Here is an 18,997-nt window from a genome sequence, read left to right as displayed (position 1 = left end):
ATCCTCTGGCGGATCCTGATGGGAGTTGTCACAGACGACGGCGATGTGGCTTTCTGGAGACTTTCAATGACGTGCAAGGTTTTCAAGGACATTGTCAGCAAGCCCAAATTCAGAGAAGTGGCCCACTTTGTATGGCTTGACAGTAAGTTCTTTAAATCTAAGTTGTGAGTAGTGCAAAAGGTACTTGAGAAAGTCTGTCTTTCCGTCCATCTATTTCTATCTGTCTGTGCGATCTATCAATCTGTCTCTCTATCGATCTATCTCTATCTGCCTATCTGTCATGTCTATCTGTCTCAGAATCAGAATCAGAAAGAGCTTTATTGCCAAGTGTGCTTGCACACACAAGGAATTTGTTTTGGTACTGAGGCTTCCAGTGGACATATACAAATACAACATGAAACATAATACTACAAATTATAAGAATAAAAAATAAAAATATAAATATATGAGAATAAAACTATCACAGTTGGGTTTAGTCAGAATAGACATTTTCAGATTTACAGATTATGAACCTATTTACAGTGTTTTGAATATTATAAATAAATAAATCTACATATAAGTATCACCTGAGTTGTGGGATATTGCACTAAACAGTGGGAGTATTGCACTTACAGGCATATGCCTTGGGAGGAGTGTTAATTGTTCAGGAGGGAAATGGCCTGTGGGAAGAAACTGTTCCTGTGCCGAGATGTTCTTGTGGTTAGTGATCTGAGTCTCCGTCTTGACGGTAACAGTTCAAACAGGTGGTGTCCAGGGTGAGTGGAGTCTGTGATGATTTTACCTGCTCTCTTCCTCACTCTGGAAGAGTACAGGTCCTGGAGGTTTGGCAGGGGGGCACCAATAATCCTCTCCGCAGTCCGGACTGTCCGTTGTAGTCTCCTGATGTCTGATTTGGTAGCTGAACCAAACCAGACAGTGATGGAAGCGCACAAGACAGACTCAATGACGGCTGAGTAGAACTGAATCAGCAGATCCTGTGGCAGGTTGAACTTCCTCAGCTGGCGAAGGAAGTACAGTCTCTGCTGGGCCTTTTTCACCGTGGAGTCAATGTGATTGTCCCACTTCAGGTCCTGAGAGATGATAGTGCCCAGGAACCTGAATGACTCCACTGCTTCCACAATGCTGTTCATGATGGTGAGTGGGAGGAGTGCTGAGCTGTTCCTCCTGAAGTCCACGATCATCTCCACTGTTTTGAGCGTGTTCAGCTCAAGGTTGTTATAACTGCACCAGGCAGCCAGCTGTTCAACCTCCAGTCTGTAAGCAGACTCGTCACCGTTTCGGATGAGACCGATGACAGTGGTGTCGTCTGCAAATTTCAGGAGCTTGACAGTGGGGTCTTTAGAAGTGCAGTCATTAGTGTACAGGGAGAAGAGCAGTGGGGAGAGAACGCACCCTTGGGGAGCACCAGTGCTGATTGTGAGTGTCTTGGATGTGTGTTTCCCCAGTCTCACTCGCTGCTGCCGGTCCGTCAGGAAGCTGGTGATCCACTGACAGATCGAGGATGGTATGGAGAGCTGGGTCAGTTTGGCTGTGAGAAGACCAGGCATGATGGTATTGAAGGCCGAACTGAAGTCCACAAAGAGGATCCTTGCATAAGTCCCTGGTCTGTCGAGATGTTGCAGGATATAATGCAGTCCCATGTTGACTGCATCATCCACAGACCTGTTTGCTCTGTAAGCAAACTGAAAGGGATCCAGCAGGGGTCCAGTGATGTCCTTCAGGTGGGCCAGCACCAGTCTTTCAAACGACTTCATGACCACAGACGTGAGAGCGACAGGTCTGTAGTCATTAAGTCCAGTGATTTTGGGTTTTTTGGGGACAGGAATGATAGTGGAGCGTTTGAAGCAGCAGGGAACTTCACACTGCTCCAATGATCTGTTGAAGATCTGCGTGAAGACCGGGGCCAGTTGGTCAGCGCAGGCTTTTAAACAAGCAGATGAGATGCCGTCTGGGCCTGAGGCTTTCCTAGTCTTCTGTTTTTTGAAGACTCGGCTCACGTCCTCCACACAGACCTTAAGCTCAGGTTGGATGGCAGGAGGGGGGAGTGATAATTGGAGAACAGGAGGTGATGCTGAATGTGTGAAGTGCAGATCAGACCGGGTGTGTGGTGTGAATGAGGGCTTTTCAAACCGGCAGTAAAATGAATTTAAATCGTCAGCCAGGTGTTGATTGTCCACAGATCGAGGGGATGGTGACTTGTAGTTGGTAATGTTCCTCAGGCCATTCCAGACTGATGATGGGTCGTTGGATGAAAACTGGTTTTTCAGTTTAACAGAGTAGTTCCTTTTAGCAACTCTGATCTCCTTTGTCAATCTGTTTCTGGCCTGGTTATACAAGATTTTATCCCCACTTCTGTAAGCATCCTCTTTGGCATGACGAAGGTGTTTGAGTTTCCCAGTAAACCATGGTTTATCATTAGTGAATGATAAGAATGTCCTGGTAGGAATGCATGTATCCTCACAGAAACTTATATATGATGTTACAGTATCTGTGAGCTCATCCAGATCATTGGTAGCAGCTTCAAAAACAGTCCAATCAGTGCAATCAAAGCAGGCCTGTAGATTCTGCTCTGCTTCATTAGTCCATCTTTTCACAGTCCTTATTCCAGGTTTAGCTGATTTCAGTTTCTGCCTGTAGGTCGGTATGAGATGAACCAAACAGTGATCAGAGAGCCCCAAAGCTGCCCGTGGGACGGAGTGATATGCATTTCTTATTGTGGTGTAACAGTGGTCCAGTATATTACTGTCTCTGGTGGGACATGTAACGTGCTGTCTGTATTTTGGTAGTTCACGGGAAAGATTTGCTTTGTTAAAATCCCCAAGAATGATTAAAAGAGAGTCTGGGTACCTTTGTTCCGTTTCAGATATTTGTTCAGCCAGCTGTTGCAGCGCCGCGCTCACGCACGCATCTGGAGGGATGTAAACATTCACGAGAATGAAAGAGGAAAATTCCCGAGGCGAGTAGAAGGGTTTACAGTTTATGAAATGTGCCTCTAAATTAGGAGAGCACATCTTCTTCAGTGTTGTTACATCTGAACACCAACTTTCGTTAATGTAGAAACACAATCCACCACCTCTCGTTTTCCCCGTTAGCTCCGCGATGCAATCCGCTCGGAACAGCTGGAAGCCCGGCAGATGTATTGCGTTGTCCGGTATGGCTTCACTCAGCCAGGTTTCAGTGAAGCACAAAGCAGCAGAGTTTAAAAAATCCTTGTTAGTGTGGGTGAGGAGAAGAAGTTCATCCGTTTTGTTAGGAAGGGATCGGAGATTCGCGAGATGAATGCTGGGGAGTGCAGTGCGCAGGCCGCGCTCGCGGAGTTTAACCAGCGCGCCGGCTCGCTTCCCGCGTTTGCGTCTGAACGCGCGTTTGAACAACAACGCTGCCCCTCCGACGAGAATGTCCAGCAAAACGTCCGAATAATCAAAAACTGTAGAAAAGGTTTCTGGTGTGTGTTTCCTAATGTCCAGTAGTTCGTCTTTGGTGAAACTGATAGGAAAAGAATGACTAAACGCAGAACAAACGAACAAAAACAACACAATAGCTGGAGAGCTCCACACCGAGGCAGCCATCCGCGGCGCCATCTTGGATCACATCTCTGTCTGTGTCTGATAGACTGTATTGCCTTCAAAACTTCAAGCTTTTAAAACTACCGGTATTTCAAACTTTCAGGATAGGCTTTCTCAAGCCAACCTAAAGTTTGTTTTGACAAACTATTTTTTTACTAGTTTATGTTGTTAAGAAATGTCTCTTAGGTAATTTACAGACGAAGCCAATAACTTTGTTTAAATATAAAAAATAAAAAATAAAAACCTTGTATGACTCTGTACTATGTTAATGCCTTTCTTTAAAATGATTCAATATTGTTTGTTCTGTATTTTATCTAAATTAGGTGTTGTGAACTGGAGTGCATTTTCCATACAATACAAGCAAGAGTTCCGGGTGCCGTACTCGTTAAGTCTGTGCTTGCACTGCGATGCACAATACAAGGACTGCCCACCTGGGTATGTGGGTAATGGCAGAAGGGGAGTCCTGCGTGGATTTTATTCTGATAAGAATGTGGAGGGCTATTGCTCAGTTGATTGTTTTTTCAATGATGGAGGGGAATTTCAAGCTGAGTAGGTGTGTGTGTGTGTGTGTGTGTGTGTGTGTGTGTGTGTGTGTGTGTGTGTGTGTGTGTGTGTGTGTGTGTGTGTGTGTGTGTGTGTGTGTGTGTGTGTGTGTCTGTCTGTCTCTGTGTCTGTGTGTGTGTGTGTGTGTGTGTGTGTGTGTGTGTGTTCCAGGTTTAGCTGATTTCAGTTTCTGCCTGTAGGTCGGTATGAGATGAACCAAACAGTGATCAGAGAGCCCCAAAGCTGCCCGTGGGACGGAGTGATATGCATTTCTTATTGTGGTGTAACAGTGGTCCAGTATATTACTGTCTCTGGTGGGACATGTAACGTGCTGTCTGTATTTTGGTAGTTCACGGGAAAGATTTGCTTTGTTAAAATCCCCAAGAATGATTAAAAGAGAGTCTGGGTACCTCTGTTCCGTTTCAGATATTTGTTCAGCCAGCTGTTGCAGCGCCGCGCTCACGCACGCGTCTGGAGGGATGTAAACATTCACGAGAATGAAAGAGGAAAATTCCCGAGGCGAGTAGAAGGGTTTACAGTTTATGAAATGTGCCTCTAAATTAGGAGAGCACATCTTCTTCAGTGTTGTTACATCTGAACATCAACTTTCGTTAATGTAGAAACACAATCCACCACCTCTCGTTTTCCCCGTTAGCTCCGCGATGCAATCCGCTCGGAACAGCTGGAAGCCCGGCAGATGTATTGCGTTGTCCGGTATGGCTTCACTCAGCCAGGTTTCAGTGAAGCACAAAGCAGCAGAGTTTAAAAAATCCTTGTTAGTGTGGGTGAGGAGAAGAAGTTCATCCGTTTTGTTAGGAAGGGATCGGAGATTCGCGAGATGAATGCTGGGGAGTGCAGTGCGCAGGCCGCGCTCGCGGAGTTTAACCAGCGCGCCGGCTCGCTTCCCGCGTTTGCGTCTGAACGCGCGTTTGAACAACAACGCTGCCCCTCCGACGAGAATGTCCAGCAAAACGTCCGAATAATCAAAAACTGTAGAAAAGGTTTCTGGTGTGTGTTTCCTAATGTCCAGTAGTTCGTCTTTGGTGAAACTGATAGGAAAAGAATGACTAAACGCAGAACAAACGAACAAAAACAACACAATAGCTGGAGAGCTCCACACCGAGGCAGCCATCCGCGGCGCCATCTTGGATCACATCTCTGTCTGTGTCTGATAGACTGTATCGCCTTCAAAACTTCAAGCTTTTAAAACTACCGGTATTTCAAACTTTCAGGATAGGCTTTCTCAAGCCAACCTAAAGTTTGTTTTGACAAACTATTTTTTTACTAGTTTATGTTGTTAAGAAATGTCTCTTAGGTAATTTACAGACGAAGCCAATAACTTTGTTTAAATATAAAAAATAAAAAATAAAAACCTTGTATGACTCTGTACTATGTTAATGCCTTTCTTTAAAATGATTCAATATTGTTTGTTCTGTATTTTATCTAAATTAGGTGTTGTGAACTGGAGTGCATTTTCCATACAATACAAGCAAGAGTTCCGGGTGCCGTACTCGTTAAGTCTGTGCTTGCACTGCGATGCACAATACAAGGACTGCCCACCTGGGTATGTGGGTAATGGCAGAAGGGGAGTCCTGCGTGGATTTTATTCTGATAAGAATGTGGAGGGCTATTGCTCAGTTGATTGTTTTTTCAATGATGGAGGGGAATTTCAAGCTGAGTAGGTGTGTGTGTGTGTGTGTGTGTGTGTGTGTGTGTGTGTGTGTGTGTGTGTGTGTGTGTGTGTGTGTGTGTGTCTGTCTGTCTCTGTGTCTGTGTGTGTGTGTGTGTGTGTGTGTGTGTGTGTTTGTGTGTGTGTGTCTGTCTGTCTGTCTGTCTCTGTGTGTGTGTCTCTGTGCTCGTGTCTGTCTTTGTGCTTGTGTGTGTGTGTGTCTGTCTCTGTGCGTGTGTCTGTCTGTCTGTCTGTCTCTGTGTGTGTGTCTCTGTGCTCGTGTCTGTCTTTGTGCTTGTGTGTGTGTGTGTCTGTCTCTGTGCTTGTGAGTGTGTCTGTCTGTGTACAGATGTATGTAATTATCTGTATTTGTACACTTGTTTTGAAATAAAAGTTATCACTGTAATGAGTTTGGTTTTTTGAGTTGGCATGAATAATATTGGATACAGAGATTGACAATGTACGCTATGTAGTTGGTTTAACTTCAAACTACTTTATTGGAATAAATGTTTTATGATAGCCTATATAATGCACAAAAAAATAAAAAATTATTAACTATTAAAGGGGAATGATTAAAATAATATATAAGGTGCCCTCAATGTTTACAGTAATTTTGTAATTTACAAAGTGAAGTGCAACAGAATGTAAAAATAAACTTTAAATAAAATATTACACAGATATTACACAATATATACTCTGAAAGTTTACCTTAAATCAGGCATAGTTAAAACTATGGATGTGCACTGTACTCCTTTTTGCTGCTTTCATTATTACTTTAGAGTTTTTTTTAATACATTAACATTTAAAAAAAAATAGTATGTCAAATTTGCACATGCGTTTCGCGGGACGTCAAAACACGTGACGTAACCGCGCATGCGCTGTCACCGCGATATGGCGCATGCGTGGTAACACATACGTGACGTACGTACGTGACGTATTGTATACGTGACGTCACCGCGCTACAGTCTGCAGCGAGGAGTACTTGGTTCAATATGTCTCAGACTCCAACGACCTACCTTTATGTTACAATAGCCGCCTGAGGAGGACTTCTCTTTAGGATATAAACATTGATGTTCTCTTGTCAAAAACAATTTGCATCCTTAATGAAGAAATTGGCTGCATTTATGTTGCGATAATCGCAAAACCACATCTTCCAGATTACAATGTTTGTTTGAATATTACTAGTGCCTCACAGAAATGTATGCCTGTACAGTATGTGTCAAATATAAAATTAAATAACTTGTATTACTTGTCGAAAACATGCTAGCTCCTCGCTAATTACTCAAGCGTTACCATGTCATCCCGCAGGAACTACTAGTGATGTAGCACATTATTTTAAAGTGTAAAACATGCTAACTCCTCACTAATTACTCAAGCGTTACCTTGTCATCCCGCAAGAACTACTAGTGATTTGGCACATTATTTTAAAGTGTAAAACATGCTAACTCCTCACTAATTACTCAAGCGTTACCTTGTCATCCCGCAGGAACTACTAGTGATGTGGCCCATTATTTTAAAGTGTAAAACATGCTAACTCCTCACTAATTACTCAAGCGTTACCTTGTCATCCCGCAAGAACTACTAGTGATGTGGCCCATTATTTTAAAGTGAAAAACACTTAATAAAACTTATAGTTTTTAAACACTTCACTATTATACTACTAGTGAATCACTAGTAGTTCCTGCCTAATGACAAGTTAAGGCTTGAGTAATTAGTGAGGAGTTAACATGTTTCTCACTTTAAAATAATGGGCCACATTAGTCAACGTGATCTCATGAGAAAAAGTGTAGTCCTAACATACGTACATTTATTTATGTTTTATACACACAGAAACATATAATACTGATGTATTTACAGCACTAAAACGTATAACATTTACGTATTGACAGCACAAAAACGTTATTTATTTACGTATGAACAACTTTACAGACGTACAAATTTGTACGTATTGCTATTTAACTTATGCATATTAAAATCGCGGCATTAATGTTTTGACTCTATTGCATTCAATTGTCTTATCAAGTAAATGTTCAGTCGCATTTATTAATACAGTTTAACGTTACTCACAAATAATAACATTTCGCTCTGTTCATGACTTCTGCTGCAAACTCGTTTTGGAGGATTAGCCTATAAGCCTATATAAAAAAAATACACTTTAAACCTTAAAAATACCTTCTTTAATTGTTTAACCATTTTGTAATACTTGGTTTATTTACCGTGTGACACAAGGAAGTTTTCTCCTATAGACCCATAATACACTAAAACACAACATAAATTCAAAAAAGACATCAATTTTATTAACTTGATGTAATCCAAATCTTTATAATTCATACGCTGTTAGCAAGAAACAAATCCAAATTCAGCCCTTTATGATCTTCATCTCCATTTCTCAGCAGAGACCGTAAACGTCAAAAACCGGCTGGTGGTGAATTCAAATTCAAAAATTGCACCCGAAGCGTTACGGCAGTGATATCAGACGCTCATTGGCTCTCGCATGCATCGTCACGGATTACAACATGCCGTGTTTAAAGAGTTAGTTCACCCAAAAATGAAAATTAAGTCATTAATTACTCACCCCCATGCTGTACCAACCCCCGTAAGACCTTCGTTCATCTTCGGAACACAAATGAAGATATTTTTGATTAAATCTGAGAGGTGGATCACTGCTACATAGGCTGCCAGAGGGAATGAAACTTGACAGCCCAGAAAGTCATTAAAGAACTTGTTTAAATATTCCATGTGCCTACAGTGGCTCAACTATAAGTTTATCAAGCGACGAGACTACTTTTTTTCCGAAAAAAACCCCATAAATAACGACTTTATTCGACTATTCCTTTTCTTCCTTGTGGGCCTGAGACGAGAGTTCAAGAGATTTCCACGACGCATGCGCGAGAACTGAGAAGAGGACGTTCTTCTTCTAATACTTCTTGTTCAGTTCTCACGCATGCGTCGTGGAAATCTCTTGAACTCTCGTCTCAGGCCCACAAGGAAGAAAAGGAGCAGTCGAATAAAGTCGTTATTTGTGTGTTTTTTTTCGGAAAAAAAGTATTCTCGTCGCTTGATAAACTTATAGTTGAGCCACTATAGGCACATGGAATATTTAAACATGTTCTTTAATGACTTTCTGGGCCGTCAAGTTTCATTCCCTCTGGCAGCCTATGTAGCAGTGATCCACCTCTCAGATTTAATCAAAAATATCTTCATTTGTGTTTCGAAGATGAACGAAGGTCTTACGGGGTTGGTACAGCATGGGGGTGAGTAATTAATGACCTAATTTTCATTTTTGGGTGAACTAACCCTTTAAGTTACTACATTTGAATTGGAGATGCGTGCGCGCCTTCACAGAGCGAACAGCGAACCCAAACTGGATTAACATTTTCATGTAGGGCTGAAACGATTCCTCGAATTACTCGAGTTACTCGATTACAAAAATTCCTCGAGGCAAAAACTCTGCCTCGAAGCCTCGTTAAATTCCTATGACGCGCACTATGCGCGCGCCGCAGGGATTTGATTGTTTCACATGGACCGTTAATTCACACGGACCTGTTCAGGAAGCATATATTTTGAATTTAGTTGGCGCGATGGCGGTGAATAAATGTGTAAATAAACGGCAGAAATTGTCTAAAGTGATGGATCATTACACACTTAATTACACTTAACTCGCTGAAACAAGGTAACGTAGTCTAACGTTAAGCCTATTGATGTTCGCTGATTTTAATCCCATACTGTATTTGTAGTGATGTCGTCGTGATGCGGTTTGATATGATTGTTGGTTTTGATGACCTTTTTAAGTAGTAAACGTAACTATCACGTTCAATTGCAAGAGTATAGCCTAAAAAAGGAACCCATACACACACACACACACACACACACACACACACACACACACACACACACACACACACACACACACACACACACACACACACACACACACACACACACACACACACACACACACACACACACACAGATGCCAGTCAGACTGATTGCAGCAATGCATCACATATGCTTAAGCTTTTATGTAGCCACGCAACAATAATTTCAGCATGCATTCACTGTACACACCGGGACGTGATGGAGGAACAAATATTATATTGCAGTCTTCGCGAAACCTTTTTTGTATTTCACGTCTGCCAAATACAGACAACAACAAAAAATTAAAGTCCCCAGCCTGTTGGTTTTTAATAAAGATTCGGAGTACTCATTTTTCAGTTAAAACGCACGGAACAAAAAGTGCGTCGGCTTTTACTGCGTGTTCAACAACAAGTCACGTTACAGCTCTTCTTCAGCGTTAAACTACCAGAATACACTAATATGCTTAGAGTGGTTATATTATAACATCTTAAAGGAAAATTCACATATGAGATAGCTTTATAACTTGCATACTATATAACTTATAGTATATAACTTATAACAGCTTTAACTGAAATAGACACAAGTTTAATATAACTATTCTGTTAATAAAACACACACAAAGAAAATTCGATTAATCGATCGATTAAGTGCTAGATTAATCGATTACAAAAATAATCGATAGCTGCAGCCCTATTTTCATGGATTAATAACTTAAATTCTGCTTTGTAACGTTACCTTATAGAAAACTATATTTCTTGAGAGGACTGCGACACATCGTCATGTGAACGACTTTTGGTACGGTTTTGACATTTTCTCAATAAATAAATTATTTTGATAGCTGTGTCTGTCTGTTGTTTTTCTTTATAATTGTAGCCTACGTAGTTTTAAATAAATACTTAGGTTTAGGGATAACTTTGGGGTAGGATTAGGGGTTCAAACTATGTTTTAATGCTATATTGTTAATAAAACTGCCCTTTCCCTACACATATCTGTCCATTACGTTTTATCCTTTTAATATTGTCTAAAACGGGTAAGTTGTGTTTAGGTGGGGGGGTTTCGTAAGGGTTTCGATATACGTTGAAACATATATCGAAACATATAAAAAAGTACGTTTTCTATCTTTGAAAATTACGTATTAATAGCTAACGTTACGTATTAACAATGAGACCAGGCTGCACTATAGATCCTGCGGGATGACAAGGTAACGCTTGAGTAATTCCCAGATAGCAAAATCTTCCGGGCCTTTTCTGGCTTCTTCTGGCATTTGTTTGGTTTGTGTACGATGTTGGCAAATGGATGGCAACCCTGAAGAGTTCCGGAATCGGTGGTGGCGCCTCTAGAGGTGGTGGAGGGATATTATGGCATGAATATGGTAGGGCTGGACCAGAATATTCGAATATTCGTTCGGTGGGTTGGTATTCGATTTGAAAATTTGACATTCGAATATTCGTTTTTTTTTTTTTTTTTTGCACACCTGGGATCCCCCGCGAAACGGTTCTCACTCGCGCTTGAATAAGGCCGGCGACACACTGGCTGCATGGCGTGAGCGTCTCAGCTGTGTGGCATGTACGTTTTTATTTCAGCTCCCATGTTAACAGATTGGAGTTTGCACACTGCCTGTGTGAAACACGCGTCTCAGGCGCGGCTCGAGCCACGCGGAAAATGCGTGCATGCTAGAAATAGAACCGACGCCTAACTGCAACGGGAGTGTTCTCTGGCTAGAGCGCAGAACAGCGGAGTTTGTATGGACCGAAGTGCATGCCTGACCTTGTGTTTTGGGTTAAGCTGCGTTGCTTTGACATTGTGGAAAATAGAATAATAGAAACAAAATGTATTAGCCTTTTACCCGTTATTATCAATCTAAATTAATCTCGTTTTTAATTTAACTTAATTTCGTTTTTCTTTATTTAAATTTTGTTTTTTCTTTATTTAAGTTTCATTTTTCTCTATTTAAATTCATTTTTTTCTTTATTTAAATTTCGTTTTTCCTTATTTAAATTAATTTTTTTCTTTATTTAAATTTCGTTTTTCTTTATTTAAATCTACCCTTTACTGTGTCAGTAATTTGTTAGTCAGAAAAATATTAGACTACCTTAAAAGTATTGCTTAATTTAACAGACCTGTGTGTGTGCGTTTTATATCATAGTGGAGTGTCCGTTCTCGGAGCATATAAACCCTGCCCGCGTGAGGTGCGCTGCTTCCCGCTCGCGCTGTTCTGTAGCTGACTAAAAGTTTATTAATTCTGAATGTGTCGCGTCTCGCGTGTCCATCTATATTGCACCAAATGCAACACTGCACTCCCTTGTGAAGTCGGTTGGATGAACGGTTCTCGAAATAATCAAAATGCAAAAAGACAGACCAACACAGAGATTCCTGCCTTTATTAGTGAAAAGAATATGTTCAGCCCCCTCTCGCCGAAGCTTCGAATATTCGATGTTCATTACTACCGAAGCTTCGAAGCTCAAAAAATGGTATTCGGACCAGCCCTAGAATATGGGCCAGTTTAGGGTCTTCTGGCTCTCGTCTGGTAAGGCATTGGCATTTTTCTGGCAGCTTTCTGGCATGCTTTTGGCAAAACTGTTTGGGCCGGTTTTGGCCCTGCATTCCTGGCGGTATGATTGCCAGTTTTTGGGCCATAAAAGGCCCGGAACAATTTTGCTATCTGGGTTAGTGAGGAGTGAAAGGTGCAAAACGCAAGTCTCTGAGTTTTTGCAGAACTACGCCCCCTCTGGCGACAAGCGAAAGTGCAACCAGAGTTGTGCACGCTCATGGACCACACGCGCGCATGCACGAGCTGTTCATAACTAAAGGAGCATCTGCCGCACAGATCTTTGGTGTACAGCCAAAATGTATTCAGTGGTAATAAAGTTATAAATCTGCAAGTCATTTCAAATATATGGAAGGAAAGACATTTGAGTAAATTACTCTTATGTGTGAGTGGAAAAACGGGGGTAGTAGAAAACTTTGTTTATGTTTTTACTGTATCCACCTATGATTGTATTGTTATGAAAACACATTCATGAACAATATAATTGATTACTTCGCAAAAGCTCAAAATAATAATCATACCATACACGGTTGGTCAACAACGTTCACTCAAATGTCTCAAGGTAATAAACAATCAAATGTCACCATGACGTTTTCATAAAAGCCAAACAGGCTAATCCACCGAAGACTTGCGGGGTTCAGCCTGTTATTGATCTGCTAAGTAGGATATTCCAATAACAATACATCCTTTTTCTGTTATAATTTACTCAAAATTTCTGTCTAATTATTGGTAATTTTTTCAGCATGTTATATCACACTCAAGAATCTTGAACTGTTTTGCTAATCACTAATCACGCTGATTTATTTAGTAGATATTTTGACAGGGACAATACACACTGACAAACATTAATGTGAAATGTGTCAATACTTTATTTAGTAAATAGTTAGTCTGCTAAACAATATGAGTAAAGTAAAAATATTTACCCCTTTACCATTGTATTTCCCTTCCTGTAATGTTCAGAATAAAACATGTATTTTATCACAATACCAAAATATTTTACGGTTTCCTCGTTTTGATAGAATACGAGCTCCCACATACCTCATATATACTACATACAAAATGTACCACATTCACGGGAACAATTTACTATTTTTACCGAAAAATACAATATAGCCAATGCAACGGCGTTCTTCCTTGTTGGTCAATGACATGAACACCTTAGCTGCTAGCATGTTAGCAATGGACACAAGGCTAACGTTACCGGTAGGCCATACACAAAAACATAGTTAGCATCTTTTATTGGATATGTTTTATGTTGTACTATTCTTCCGAACACAATTCCTAGTTTATGAAACTGTTCACTAACAATGGTAGTAAAACCAATTCTGATTGTACATGTATCTAGCTTACGCTAAAGCATTACACATTTTACGCATCGTCATTTGTTGTCATACATAGATTGGCCGTATCAAACATTAGAGACTGGGCTATATCTTACCGTTTTATCAAGAAAAAAGCCAACTGAGGATCCCGTTTGAGACTAAGAGCAGACCGGAGATCTCTCCATTTGTTGAATGCCTTCCCGAGGTTGACTCTCGTCTTACTCCGACGCCTGTCTGACTCCAATTTGGACCTTTTGGTGGCACTAGACAAAATTTTTCTTTTCTTTACTTTACGTGGAGTTTGCGTTGGGGTTTGGAATGGACTACAAGCCGGTCTCTTTGAATCCATCTTCTACCTTTGACGCACGAGTTGTCTTCGCTGATGCGGAGAATGGCGGCGCCGGCGAATACACAAACCTGCGAGACATAGCCTGGTGAGCGTGAACGTGCATGACGTCACGCCCAGTCTCAAATTCGAACCCGAATCCCTCTTATTTATTTTACTGTACAGGATTATAGAGGCAATTGACCCTTCGCTAAGCCACAAAAAACCACGCCCGAAAACCGCCACTGGCCAATCGTGTCTTAGCAACCGTAACTAGGCGCGGGAGGTCTGGCAAGCTTTCGAGTGAGGGAAACATGCCGAAGCGTTGTGCGTATGGATTGTGCTAATCTGATAACGTTACCCGCTATCCTAAAAGTTTGGACGGGGGTGTGTATTTTTTTCCTTCCCGAAAATCTAAAAGCCGAGGTGAGAAAGGATGTGCGTGGATCAGCAGTGTGGAGACCACATTCACAACTAAGTGTCGACAGGATTAACAAAAACACCTATTGCTTGGAAGTTGGAAATAATTACGGTTCTTTGTTCATAATGCACATGTTTTAACGTAAAATAAAACGTTTAAAGACAAGAGGGATTAAAGTCAGATCACTGACATACTTTAAAATATATTTCAGCATTTTGTTTATCGACGGCGTACTAACGTTTCCCCTGACTGAGTCACTATCCCAATCCGATCGCGGCTCTCCCGGTGTTAGTGTTATTCCACAAGATTTATGGATCAACTGTTTGATTTATAATTATTAGATTAGTTTCACATTTCACTTACCCTGCTGTGCACAAACATAGCTGTTCCTCAGTGTGTGTTTCCCACGTGAATGGTCAGCGTATGAGGCGCGGCTGATGCGACTATAGGCTTTAGCTACAATTTTTATTAAATTATTCTCTAATCGGTTGCATATTATGTCGTGGATATATCCCTCGAATGCACACTGCAGTCCCTTTTGTCTTGCTCTCTCAGATATTTCAAATTACTAATTATCTCATTGGGAATGTCTGACACACGGTGCACACACACTGTAATAGACGTGCTAGACGCCAAAGCTTGACAGGCGTAGCAACAGTAACTAAGGAGGGCGGGGCTTAGCGAAGGGTCAATTGCAGTGATCAGAGAAGGGCTCATTCAGCCCATCAGGCAATTGTTTATGCATGTATGGGTTAGAAAACGTGTATTTTTAACATGAATTGTTGCGCAATGCACCTTTAACATGTTTTACACTTTAAAATAATGGGTCACATCACTAATAGTTCCTGTGGGATGACAAGGTAACGCTTGAGTAATTAGTGAGGAGTTAACATGTTTTACACTTTAAAATAATGGGTAACGCTGAGGAGTTTGCATGTTTTACACTTTAAAATAATGGGCCACATCACTAGTAGTTCCTGCGGGATGACATGGTAACGCTTGAGTAATTAGTGAGGAGTTAGCATGTTTTTCACAAGGAAAAGTTATTTAATTGTATATTTGACACATACTGTACAGGCATACATTTCTGTGAGGCACTAGTAATATTCAAACAAACATTAATGCAGCCAATTTCTTCATTAAGGATGCAAATTGTTTTTGACAAGAGAACATCAATGTTTATATCCTAAAGAGAAGTCCTCCTCAGGCGGCTATTGTAACATAAAGGTAGGTCGTTGGAGTCTGAGACATATTGAACTGACACTCAAAAGAGCTCATAATAGTGAACTAATCCAATCATGTCAGCATCACTTCCTTTTTTTAAACAAATTATCATTATTAGTATTATTCTATGTTTACGTTTGAATTAAACAGAGAACATACATCCATCCTTTGGTAAGAGTAGTAGTCACAATCTCAACCTGTAGCTAATGTATTTGGGGGGATATAATATTCATAAACTGGTTTCCACAAAGAACCCATTTGAGGCACAAGCTTCTGAAAGGTTATGACCATGTTAAGAGTAAAAAAAACACACAATTGTTCACTTTTTAGACATGTTACTTTTTTGATTAGTAATTAATTGGTTATTCTTTCTTAGTTCACAAGTAGTTCTCAATGAGGATATATTTCTTTAGTAATAATCAAATACCTACCAAGTAACTACCTTTGTACTAAATTAGATATTACTTACTGCTTAGTTAATATTGCTTCTATATTAGTTAATAGTAAAAGTTCGGTGTTAATGCAGTACTACCTATTACTTCCTGCATAGCTACTTGTTAACTACGGACCATTATTCTAAAGTGTTACCCTTTGTTGTATTGTTTTCATGTTATCACTGTGAAGCTGCTTTGATACAATCTGTATTGTAAAAAGTGCTATATATACAAAGGTGACTTGACTGGACTCTGTATGTTGTTCAGTCACTTCTAAGTGGTTGTGTGCAGGCCTGAGTGGTCTGCTTTCTCTGTATAGCGTTTAGTACTTTGTGTTGTGCCAGCAGAATCCCCAGTCCAATATTTGGTATGTTCCACATCTTTTTTGTCCTAAATTTTTGTGTATTTCTTAATATAGTTCCTAATACCTCTTAAACTCAATTTTACCACTGATGTAACCGGGATCTCGTAAGTCTGAAAACACAAACATTTCTAGATTTCCATAACGCTTCCTTAAAAATGTTTATTATTGCCCACCAATGAATCCATTAATTAAGATGAGCCTCGTTTAACTGTCCATACCAAATATATCCCTCACTTGGCACTCTATAAAGATTTAACAACCATGGTCGAATTAAATTCCATGCCTTTTGGGCATATGAACATTCCCACAGACAATGTCTAATTTCGATACTCGGTTACTAAAGTAACCTCGGTTCTCTCTAGAGAGGGAACGAGTATTGCGTAAGTTTAGCTTACGCTACGGGAAAGATTCATCTTCTCGAGATACTGAAGCCAAAAAATTATCCTTAATTTTGTATTCCTTGTCAACGCAGTGCAGCAGCTAGCAGACCTAGAGCAGGCCATCTCGCGTGCTCATTGGCTGCCCTGCGGGCAACTGCTGCAACCTACCAGTGAGCCCGGCGTGACGTCACGCCCAATGAAGGGGGCCCGGGCCTTCATAGCGTCTGTTGTGGTTTTCAATCTTTCTGAAAATTACTTCGCAGAGATCTTTGATGCCAGAAATAATTAGACTTTATTTTCGAACGCCGTCCCGTTCCATAGAACGGCGCTCTAACGCTCTGGCCCTCCGGCCCACTGGCCCTCCAGCCTTCCAGTGTGCTCCCGAGTATATTTTGGTTCAGAGTTATATACATACATCTTCTTCCAAAGAAGGTAACACACCCTATAGATAGTTTTGGGTAAAGGTCTTTTACCATGTGACTTCTCAGAATAGAATTTTCTGCAGCAAACAACATTCCATTCAAGGTCTTTCACATACACAGAGGAAATCCAAAGTCACAAACAGAAGAAATAATTGTGTCCAAATATATAGCAAAATTACTTGTTTTCTAAATGATAAAATCTTCAACATGTCACAGCCCGCCAGAATGGGCGTGGCTTAGCGTATAACACTAGGGGCTGTAGGCTGACTTCCCTGGTTTTCGTCGACTGAAGCGAAGTCGCTCGTGGCGCGAGCACGGCCGGTTACGCAATACTCGTTCCCTCTCTAGAGAGAACCGAGGTTATGTTAGTAACCGAGTATCGTTCTCTTACGAGAGGTTCTCTCGTATTGCGTAAATTTAGCTTACGCTACGGGAACACTTTGTTAACGCGCCAAGCATCCACATGAGACCCCAAGCTTTCAGGGGAACCCCATAAGTGGAAAAAATAAGGTGGCCAGCCACGCGGGCCATCACTTGTACATAAGCACACATAGGGAATACAGAGCAGCGCGCCGGTCTGTATAGGCACATGGCACATACCCTACTTAGTTCAGCTCAACCAGGAGAGCTGAGTCATGTGAGAGTGATCTGAGCAGGAGATCTGGGCAGAATACACCTCTCCTTCAGACTGACAACAGTTTAGCCTGCAAGGCAGGAACTTCTAGGTTATAAAACCTGACAAAGGTAGACGGGGAGCTCCAGCCCGCCGCTACACATATGTCATGGATAGAAATTCCACTGGACCATGCCCACGAAGAGGCCACACCTCTCGTGGAATGAGCCCTGATGCCCAGAGGGCATTGCAGACCTTTTGACGCGTAAGCGGCCGCTATAGCGTCTACTATCCATCTGGACAGGCTCTGTTTCGAGGAGGCGAGACCCTTGGTGCGCCCACCAAACGAAACCAAAAGCTGTTCCTCAACGCCTGAAGGAGGCGGAGCGCGTAATGTAAAACCTCAGCGCTCTGACAGGGCAGAGGAGATTCACATCACCTTCGCTGTCAGATGCTGGGAGAGCTGACAACGAAATAACTTGCGCTCTGAATGGAGTGCCCATCACTTTAGGGACATAGCCATGTCTAGGTCTGAGGATGACTTTAGAGTCATTCGGTCCGAACTCAAGACACGACGCGCTGACAGACAGCACATGCAGGTCCCCTACACGTTTTACTGACGACAGTGCAGAAAGACGGTTTTCAGTGATAGATATTTCAACCCCACGGAGTCTAGTGGTTCAAATGGAAATGCTTTCAGGGCCTCGAGGGCCAATGAAAGATCCCACATGGGAACCGACGGGGGGCGCGGCGGATCCATCCTTCTAGCTCCTCTAAGGAAGCGGATGACCAACTCGTGCCTTCCCAATGACTGGCCGTGCGTAGGGATGCAGCGATTACCGGATTTCACAATTAACCGCGCTTTAAAACGTCACGGTTAATTAATCGTAAAGGCTATGCTACACCGAGTGTTCTGCAGGGAACGGACATTTTGTAACTAAATAAATAATAAAACTAATAAACTAATAAAACCTTGTTTTGAATGACAAAAACTATGAAGAAAACCTATTGACATTTTCGTCAATGAGTAAAAACTAGATGAAAATGTTAGATAGTGACGATTTGGGAAGCGATCCAGTCAGAACTGATGGCATGCGTTTGTGGTAAATGCGCACATTTGTATTGTAACGTGCTGATCTACCCAGCAGTCCCATAAAACGTAAAAAAAAATGTAAACCTCTGGGAGAATGAGTAGAGCAGACATATAGATCTGAATAAGAGTGACGATGCAAAAAAGAGCTCTATTCGGTACGGTTTCTGTGCGCACACACCCGACCCGAAGCGTGCAGCCATGCACATAGACCCCTA

Source organism: Siphateles boraxobius, unplaced genomic scaffold, assembly GCF_051911475.1.
Source record: "Siphateles boraxobius isolate OS27281-9 unplaced genomic scaffold, OSU_SipBor_1 8, whole genome shotgun sequence".
Classification (NCBI taxonomy): Eukaryota; Metazoa; Chordata; class Actinopteri; order Cypriniformes; family Leuciscidae; genus Siphateles; species Siphateles boraxobius.
The sequence above is the reverse complement of the archived record's forward strand: the minus strand, read 5'-3'. Positions refer to the sequence as shown.